Here is a 10,953-nt window from a genome sequence, read left to right as displayed (position 1 = left end):
CTAATCCACTAAAACTGTGTAATATCGACATTAAGGCACATATTCTATACTCAACTGACCAATTTGTTTGTTTATTTGGTTGAACGCGCAAAGCTAATCTCAGGAACTACTTAAAAGTTCAGGTTCAAACTGAATAATTCTTTTTGTGTTTAAATAGTCACATTGTCTGCTTTTTATCGTATAATGGTATGCAAGTTTTATTACTGTTTCAAGCAATAACTACTTATTAGATTGACCTAAAAGGAAATCATTCATTTTGGGCCTTTATGAAAGTGCCGGCCAACAAACAAAAATAGCACGAATTTGGCGCAATAGCTAATCTATACTTTTGTCAAATTCTGTACATAGAAGATATTTTAAAAAATTTTATTAGAGGGCATTATACAATCGATACAAAATATTTATTTCGATTTCTTGTCTGTCTGTCTGTCCGTATTTTTTGTTGACCGGGCATCACGCTGTAACTGCTGAATGAATTCAAATGAAACTTACTTAGCACGGTATGAGAATATAATATGGAGCAGGATAAAGTATACTTTTTATAACGAAAATAAAATCTGAAGGTGGTGAAATAGGGGTTAAAAGTTTGTATGAAAAGTCCTCCTTTTATCCTGGTCAATTTACCCAAGAACAAAAAACGCGCGGCCTTTGGCCGCGCACTTTATTATAGACCGGCCTTCGGCCGGGAGCTTATGATAGGGCCTCCGACCGTGGTTACGGCTGGGTATATTACCCAATCACAAAAAACGGAACGCGCGACCTTCGGCCGCGCACTTTATTTTACACCGGCCTACGGCCGGGGGTTTGTGATATGGCACTGATCGTGGCTACGGCTGGGCATTTTACCGATGAACAAAAAAGGGAACGCGCGGCCTTTGGCCACGCACTTTATTGTACACCGGCCTTCGGCCGGGGGTTTGTGATATGGCATCTGATCGTGGCTACGGCTGGGCATTTTACCGATGCACAAAAAACGGAACTAAAAGAGTAGAAATCGAGTGTCTGTACTTTGACCAAATTTAACTAAAATCAAGTTAGGGCGATTAGAAATGAGCAATAGAATACAAAAATATTTTTTTTAATTTTCTTGTCTGTCTGTCTGTCTGTCTGTCCTTCTGTCTGTATGTTCGCGCTATTCTCTGGTTCTACTGAACGGATTCTGATGCAGTTTTCACAAATAGATTAAGCAAAGTTCAGGGCAAAATATAGGCTTTGTTTCATTAAGATCGGACAGATAGAAAAAAAGTTATCTTGAAAAAACCGGATTGCTCAAATTGATTCGCAGGCGTTATTTGGAGAAACGAGTTTTCCACTAATCCACTAAAACTGTGTAATATCGACATTAAGGCACATATTCTATACTCAACTGACCAATTTGTTTGTTTATTTGGTTGAACGCGCAAAGCTAATCTCAGGAACTACTTAAAAGTTCAGGTTCAAACTGAATAATTCTTTTTGTATTTAAATAGTCACATTGTCTGCTTTTTATCGTATAATGGTATGCAAGTTTTATTACTGTTTCAAAGCAATAACTACTTATTAGATTGACCTAAAAGGAAATCATTCATTTTGGGCCTTTATGAAAGTGCCGGCCAACAAACAAAAATAGCACGAATTTGGCGCAATAGCTAATCTATACTTTTGTCAAATTCTGTACATAGAAGATATTTAAAAAAATTTTATTAGAGGGCATTATACAATCGATACAAAATATTTATTTCGATTTCTTGTCTGTCTGTCTGTCCGTATTTTTTGTTGACCGGGCATCACGCTGAAACTGCTGAATGAATTCAAATGAAACTTACTTAGCACGGTATGAGAATATAATATGGAGCAGGATAAAGTATACTTTTTATAACGAAAATAAAATCTGAAGGTGGTGAAATAGGGGTTAAAAGTTTGTATGAAAAGTCCTCCTTTTATCCTGGTCAATTTACCCAAGAACAAAAAACGCGCGGCCTTTGGCCGCGCACTTTATTATAGACCGGCCTTCGGCCGGGAGCTTATGATAGGGCCTTCAGAATGCAGAATCGTAATCTGCATGCTTTCTTGAGTTCAAAACTGTAAACAGTATCCGGTCACAGTCACTGAAAACCCACGGCTGATGCACGTCACACGCACGCACGATGTCACACCCGCGCAGCCTTTCCCCCTGACTGTCTTTTTGAAACCACAGACAGACTCGTCAATTATATTAATTAGCATTGATATACTGCAATTGTAGAGGATTTATGAAGTCCAAGCCACAGGGAGTACACGCGTAAATAAAACACGTATATACTTTTATGTAGAGATGTGATCGCTTCAGGCTTCGGAAGTGAAGTGTGTGAATTACGACGACCGGGTCTTCCTCGGTAACCCTCACGGGTCACGGGGTAACAGTGATCGGGGCGTTGGCCCCTCTCTGTGGAGTTCAACGCCGCCTGCAACGACAGGCGGGGCGCTGGGTGGGGCCTATTTAGGTCCGTGGTGTCTAATCCGGGTTCGTCAGATCCGGTGATACCACGCCGTGTTGCGATCGAGCCCGCGGATGTCGCGGGCGATCCGCGGAACAGCGGCGGGGGGGAGTAAATCCTGATGATTCTTCGCCCACTGCTCAGCGAGGTCGAGCTCGTCGGAGAAACTCCGACTAGCGCCCATCAGCCAGCAGTGAGGAAGTGGTCGTGTCCGGTGTGTTCAGGAGATCAGGTCTCGTGGCAATCCTCGTGAGTCCGGCGGTCGCCGATGGTATGGCGCGATGCCTCGTAGGTGCTGGGATCGCGCTCCGTCAGCGCGAGCGAACATTGAGATACTCAGGCGGCGAACATGGTCATCTAGGCTTTCCATTTGTAGGTCCCTGGAGATCACCTCGTTCCGTACGAAACGTGGGGCAGAGATAATTGTGCGGAGAGTCAGCGATTGTTGTGCCTGCAGCGTTTTGCGGCCTGACTCGCTAACCAAAGCGTACCACGCCGGGGCTGCGTAAGTGAGGCGCGTGCGGATGTACGCCTTGTAGACGCCCAGTTTCGCACGGAGCGGCAGGTGAGACGCCAGCACAGGATATAGAAGGGACCGTGCGGCGCGAGTCTGCGCGACCACGTTCTTCACGTGAGGTCTCATGGAGAGTCTCCTGTCTATGGTTACCCCGAGGTATTTAGCCGTCGGGGACCACGTGACAGTCTCTCCTTTTAGCGACACCGGGGGCGGTGGGTTTCTAGACCGCCCAATGTAGATCGCCTGAGTCTTCGCCACGTTGACCTTGAGTCTCCAGGTCTCCAGCCAATGGGGAAGTGCGTCCAGTGCGCGCTGCATTTTAACCGCCGCGTGTGGGCCCGACAGCGATGTGGTGATAATTGCAGCGTCGTCAGCGTACAGCGCGAGCATGGCGCCGTTCGCAACTGGGATGTCGTCCGTGTATCTGCTGTAGCAGACGGGTGACAAGCAGCTTCCCTGGGGCACACCGGCACGGATGGGTCGTTCCGTGGACAGGGCGTCTTCAACCGCCACTTGAAAACGTCTGTCTTGTAGAAAGCTGTTCACAGTCTTAACTACTCGGCGAGGAGTAGTAGACGTGGACAGTTTGTATACCAGTCCGGTGTGCCAGACGCGATCAAACGCTTTCTCCATGTCAAGGAATACTGCAATGGAGTGTTCTCGCTTGTTGTGGGCGGCAGCGAGGTGGTGCAGTACCCTCGTCGCTTGAAGCGTAGTGGAGTGTTCGGCGCGGAAACCAAACTGTTCGTCGCGTGGCTGTAGATGGGGCATGATGTGCAGCAGAAGCAACTTCTCGAAGATCTTCGAGGTGGTTGATAGCAACGTGATAGGACGATAGCTCTCCGGCAGCAGTATATTCTTCCCCTGCTTGGGGAGAAGGATGACTCGGCCGAGCTTCCACGCTGAGGGGAAGTACCCAGTGCGGAGGATTCCGTTGAAGAGCCGCGTCAGCGTCGCGATTGCTCGCGGGGGAAGGTGTCGCAGGGCTTCGTTGGTGACTCGATCGGGGCCAGGTGCTTTGCGCAGTTTAGTTCGTCGAATCATCCTTTGGACTTGTCCTGGGGAGAAAACGACGGGGTCCTCTGTCGGTGCTATCGGTGCCTCGAAGTATGTCTTCAAGTGTAGCTCAATGGTTTCTTCGTGCTGCATATCGGTGGTAAGATTCGGTTGGAATTGCGTCTCTAGATGGTTTGCGAAGATCTCCGCTCGGTCCTCGGCTCGATAACGGGGGGTTCCATCAGGTGCCAAGAGGGGCCTAATCGGAGCGCGTTTCCCTGAGAGGCGGCGACAGAGGCGGTGTATGCCGGACCAGTCGTCGCTAGCTTGCTCAATGGTCACGTACCAAGACTCGGTAGCGTCGGTTTCGAGCGCTTCCGAGATCTTAGCCGCCAGAGCGTTAAGCTGTGACCTCATGATCGGGCATCGTCGGGTTTGCCATTTCCTGCGCAGTTTCCTTTTCTCCTCTATCATCGCCTGAAGATAGGGCCGGAGTTGGGGTGGTCTATGGGAGGGCTCAGCGTCGAGTCTCGATTCTCGGAGCGCAGTGGACAAGGATGTGCTGAAGTCCGATGCGAGCCGGTCGACGTCTGTTGAAGTCTCTACTCTGTAGGACGGCGAATGTTCTGCCATATGAGCGGCAAAGACTCGCCAGTCCTGGCGATGCTTCGGAGAAGGTGGTATCATCGTCGTAGGTATGCTCTCTAGCGTTAAGAGGACGGCCTGGTGATTGGAAACAAGGTGGTCATCCATAACATCAAGCGACGGTGCGGCAGTCAGGCCGCGGACGACAGCTAAGTCGATGACGTCTGGAGTGTGGGCTGCACAATACGGATAGTGTGTCGGGACCTCTGGTCCTAACACTTTGTAGCTGTGGCGGTCTGCGTCGTCTAGAAGGCGTCTGCCATCCGGACATACGGTATTAGAATTCCACGCCGTATGTTTCGCGTTGAAGTCCCCGGCGACTATCGTCGGCAGTGGCGAGTCCAGCAGTGCGTGGACGTCAACCACTGCAATCCGATGCTGCGGGGGTTTGTAAAAGGCGAACAGGCGGGTGGGCTGGCCGTCGATGCAGACTTCCACGCCCAGAGCGTACGATGTCTGAAGTTGTGGTACTGGCAGCACTTGGTGAATGACATTTCGACGAACCAGGACTGCTAATCCCCGGTAGGCAATCCCGTTCGGCGAAATGTGGTCCTCCCGGTAGACATGGTATCCAGGAACCTTCAATTTGTCTACTGGTTTGAGGTGGGTTTCGTTGATCAGGCCGATGTCCACGCGACGCTGTGAGAGCAAGGACTTGAGAAGACGGGTTTTTACAGAAGACAGCCCGTCGGCGTTCCAATAAATAATGCGGAGATCAGCCATTATTTTGACAGATCTCCGTGATGCATTGCAGGAGTAGCGGGATGGGATCACGCTTTTCCTGTAGTGCCACCAGCACCTGATTTAGGGTGCTGATGACTGCGGCAAATCTAGGGTCCAAGTGGCCGCTTTCCGGTTGAGGTGCCGACTGCGGTGCCACTCGCTTCGCCTTCGTCCCCCTCTCAGGGGCGGCGACCACGGTGGGTTTGGACTGTCCGGGCGGCGCTGTAGAGCATCTGCCAGCAGTTTCATAAGGTGCGGTGGAGGGTGCCTGGGATGGCTCGTCTTTGCGTGCCCCGGCACGCTTGCCCCGCTTGCGGCGGCGTTTCCCACCCGGTTGTTGCCCTGGCTGGTTGGCAGCAGCCATAAGCGAGCCGGGTGCGTCAGCCTCTGTTGCGGCTGTATGGGTAGTAAATGTAGTAGCACGCATCGTTGTGGAAGTGCGTGCTACAGTACCCGCACGGCGGTTGCGGCTTTCCCGTTTAAAAACAGGGCATGCAGCGTTGTTCGCCGTGTGTGCGCCACCACAGTTGGCACACGTCGGGGGGTCTTCTAGTGGGCGTTGGCATTCGCGAGCTGGGTGGTTCTCTCCGCAGCGTACGCAGGCGATAGGCCTGTGGCAGTTATGTGAAGAATGTCTGAACTGCTGGCAGCGGTGACATTGCGCTGGGCCTTTGCGACCACGCCATGATTCTACGATGATCCCCGGCATGCAGAGTAACTCGCGCACCTCGTAGATGCCAGGGATAAGTCCAGGAGTTCGTTGAAGCTGTGCGAACATGAGGCACCCCGGTCTGCCCGCGCGGGGGGGAATCGTTCGCACGTGCTCCGGGACATACCCGAGCTCACGCAGCTCCTGCTCGACTAGTGCCGGTTCTGTGAATTATTATTGGGGTTCGGAATTATATGGGATTAGAAGCTCTCGCATTCTCTTATCTTTATTGTAGTTATAATGATCAGTACAAAGGAGACAGAATTACATGTACAAAGGAGAAAGCATTACAATATAGAGTGAGAGAGCAATATTGTTAGAATAGTACAGTAAACACATTAGACTGAGACAATATTACAATTAGATTTATTATATACAATAATTGCTCTTATACCTAATTATCTAAATCGAGACAATTCTTATTCTATGAGGCAATATAATCACATACATATTATACTTAATATACTTAATGAATTACGGATACATTTGGATATAAACTTAAACCTAACTAAGTAATGTAATTCCAACTTAACATTAACTATATTCTAAGACATATTAATATGTACATTAATCAAAGTATCGCCAACTAGAATCCGTTCCCAAACAATTCTTAACAGCAATAAATATTAATTTCATTAAAAAACTTCAAGACGTAGGGTTATTCTAGGTCAGGATCTTTAACACTGCATGAACAAACAATAAAATGATTACATAATTAATTATTATTGAAAATGATTACTTAGCATCTTATTGGTAGTTGTATATATAACTGTCATCATTTCGAAATTCCTTGTTAGGGTTCCGTAGTACACAAGGAACCCTTGTAGTTTCGCCACGACTGTCTGTCCGTCGTCCGTCCGCGATTTAGCGCAGAGACTAAAAATGTGAACAAAGTACATGTAAAATGGGGATGATTTTTTTTACCTGTTTATTTTATAGTGTAGGGTATCGTTGGTTAGGACTTGGATGTTATGAGGGGCTTTTTACCATCATATTTCGATTTGGGGATCCGTTTGTAAATATTAAGTTTTAAGAGCTAATTTTGTTAAGAGTCAAGTGTCCCCACCCTCTACCGGCTAAACGGTTGTTTACGAATACTTGAAAAAATTCACAAAAGTAGGATACTTAGTGAAAGTACAAGGAAAACAATAACATCTAAGTAGCAATTGCTATCTAAAAAGTTATAGCCGACCAACTTTAAAGACCAATAATTTTGGGGTTCTTACACGCAAAGTAAGGATAAGGAAATAGTGTGGGTATCATTATCGATATTTTTGTGCATTACAGAAGGGATTAAAGTGCTAAATCAATCTACGGAACCCTGAGTCACTGTGCGTGGCTCGACTCGCACTTGGCTGGTTTTTTTTCAATAAGCTCTGAAAAATCGGTACTTTAAAATAAATCTACCTATCTTAATACGTAGGTAGGATGATAGTGGTGACAATACCTTTGCTAAGTCTCGCTCCTAAACATAGACAAACTAGCAAAATCTCGCGTCACCCGTGTAGTATTCGTTCCCGTAGGAATAAGGGAATAAAATATAGCCTATAGTTTGGGGATAGTGTAGCTTCCAGTAGTTTCAGAGCCTGTTCAATGCAAACAAACAAATAAACTATCAAATCTTTCCTCTTTATTATAGTATTATAAATAAACTCGCTGTTAAATACTGCCTTGGTGTTTTTTTTCAAACATTCGTTATATTTTTGTACGATACTTTTAATTATTAACATTAAAATCACGAATTTACTTTAATCACCTACACAAAAACCGGTAAATTCCATACATTGTTTAAGTATTTTACTGTAGTAACAGCTTTTTACGGTTTTACTTGTCTCTAGGATGAGATACGACGTAAAATTAGGTACTAACTAATCCCTAAAAACGCCAAAAGTTTGGGCAGACAGTAAACTCTGTCCTTTACATGTTTTGCACTTTACAAGTGGGGATGATTTTTTTTACTTGTTTGTCTCATGTTGTTGGATAAACCTTTAAAAATATGATGCGTTTGTTAATTACTATTTAGTATTTTTAACCGACTTCAAAAAGGACGCCTGGACCGATTTCTAAAATTCTTTTTTTGTTTGAAACGGTATAGTCCCCATTTGGTCCCATTGCCATCATGTGAAGATCTGATGATGGAATCCTGGAGAAATTGAGGGGAACTTTCGAAAATTATATGGGTGTCTAGTGTGTTCATATACTTTTCCATTTAGTACTTTTAAGCACTACAATTTCATGAAGGTTTAAAATCGATCTGATGATGGAGCCATAAAACACACGAGGGAACTCCTTGGCGATTTACAGCAGTTACCTTGTGTTTGGGCTGGATTAATTTGTATTAATGAGAACTTTCCACATAGATAGGTTGTGACTGTCATTTAGGGGTTTGGTGATGAAGACCAAGGACAATTAAGGGAACTCCTTAACAGTTTACAGTATCTACCTTGTGTTTGGCCTTGATTAATTCGTATTGCTGACAACTTTCTAGCTAGATGAGTTGTGTCTGTTATTAGGGGACTGATGATGAAGACCAGACCAAGGTCAATTAAGGGAACCCCTTAACGGTTTACGGTAGCTACCTTGTGCTTGGGCTTGATTAATTTGTATTGCTGAGAATTTTGTACCAAGATGGGTTGTGACTGTCATTAGGGGTCTGATGTATTCGTTTGAGATGAAATTTTACACTAAAAATGGAAAAATAATAAAAATTTTAATAAAAAAAAATACAACCGACTTCAAAACCTAAAAACGTACCCACTAAACTAAAAAGTGAAAAATAACATCATAATATGTTCTACCTGCTGATCAGTATGAAGGCGGTGCTTAGCCGGTGTTGTCTTAATTTAAGCCATTTCTGACAGGACCACATGAAACAACACTGTCTGCAAAATCTAAATCTATTAGATATTCTCACATGGCTTGAATTAATACGTCACCGGCTTAACACCGCCTTCATACTGATCAGCAGGTAGAACATATTATGATGTTATTTTTCCCTTTTTAGTTTAGTGGGTACGTTTTTAGGTTTTGAAGTCGATTGTATTTTTTTTATTAAAAATTTTCAGTGGTTCGTTTGTGCAATATTAAGGTTTAAAGTGTTAAATAAATAAAAAAATAAAAATGCCTTTTATTTTTTCTTAATTAATAGATAACAATTTAAATTAGGTACTAAGTATTTCTTCTTCTGACGCAGTCGGGTAAAAATACGAAACTTACCTGTATAATTATAATACTAGCGGACCCAGTCAAGCTTCGCTTTGGCTTATGTGCGCTTCTTCCCTACCTACCATACTCCTACCCTACCCTACCCCTTCCCTACGCCATAGCTACCCCTACCCTACTCCTACTCTTCCCTACAAATGCTCCATACAAACATCGGCCCCCCATTTTTTAGGGAAGTGGGGGGTTAGACAGAGACAAAAAGTAGCCTCTGTCACTCTCCGTCTCCATCCTTTCAACTATCTCCACTTAACAAATCACGTCAATTCGTCGTTCGGTTTTACAGGGTTTTACCATGAAACACGGACAAACAAACAGACACATTCACATTTATAATATATTATAGTATGTATTAGTAATTAGTATAGATGACCGCGATCAGGCAACGGTCTAATGTGTTCACCAAGGCGCGACGTTCCAAGTTTCCAGAAGCGATTTTTTGTTGCAAAAAACCTAATTATAATTTTGTTTGTTTCGACTATGATATACTGTATGTATTTTTGTTATTTTTTACAAGTTTTTGACCACAGTATCACCCAAAAACTATTTAAAAAAACACACACGTCACGCGTCTCCTAGACATCCGCATATACAAACTTTTTTCATAATTTGTATTTCAAAATTTAACACTGACAACAATGACGTAAATTAATTATAATAATCAATATTTACCTATTAAAAATACTACACCTTATTTCTTTACTTTTTGTGAACAATTTAAAAATATTTAAGAACATAAGACGCCATTTTTCTTGAATAATATTGTAAATTACTGATGCGATGCTTCGTGTCTGACTCGAGAATGTATTCGTTTTTGAATTTTGTATTTGAAACGGCTATTACACCGTGTTCCATGCGCTCTATCTGTCAATAAATCTTTAATCTGTGCTATTCATACAAAGTAATTCAAAGAATTTCGACTATCCATGTAACACACGCGCCTTCATCTATTGCATTTTAAAGTTTGGCTACGTCATAATTATAAGGATGCGTATAATAGACGGCCTCCGTGGCGCAGTGGTATGCGCGGTGGATTTATAATTATGACGGAGGTCCTGGGTGCGATCCCTCACTGGGCTGATTGAGGTTTTCTTAATTGGTCTAGTTCAGGCTGGTGACTGTTTGGCCGTGGCTAGTTAGTTACCCTACCGACAAAGACGTATCGCCAAGCGATTAAGCGTTCCGGTACGATATCGTGCAGAAACCGAAAGTTGTGTAGATTTTAATCCTCCTCCTAACAAGTTAGTCCGCTTCCATCTTAGATTGCATCATCACTTCCCATCAGGTGAGATTGTAGTCAAGGGCTAACTTGTTAAGAATAAAAAGAAATCTATTTACAAAAGAAATATTATTTATTCCGAAAATATTAATTTTAGAGTACAATATGTTCTTTGAACATTTTTAATTAATTTTCAGTAAAGAATGTTATATTCTATTTCCCAGAGTTGTGGGAAATACTCCCCTGCACCCTGTATAGCTCGAAGAGCCGATGGACGTTCGGGTCCCAAGGTGCTGGAATGGTGACCCCGCACTACAAAGCGCAATGTTGGTAGACCCCCACCAGGTGGACTGACGACATCAAGCGAGTCGGAAAGATTCGCTGGATGCCGGCGGCTCAGTATCGTGATGTTTGGAAGTCCCTACAAAAGGCCTATGTCCTGCAGTGGACGTCGGTCGGCTGATATGAT

The sequence above is a fragment of the Bicyclus anynana genome, chromosome 8 (genome assembly GCF_947172395.1).
Source record: "Bicyclus anynana chromosome 8, ilBicAnyn1.1, whole genome shotgun sequence".
In the NCBI taxonomy this organism is placed as follows: domain Eukaryota; kingdom Metazoa; phylum Arthropoda; class Insecta; order Lepidoptera; family Nymphalidae; genus Bicyclus; species Bicyclus anynana.
This window is presented reverse-complemented; position numbering follows the sequence as displayed.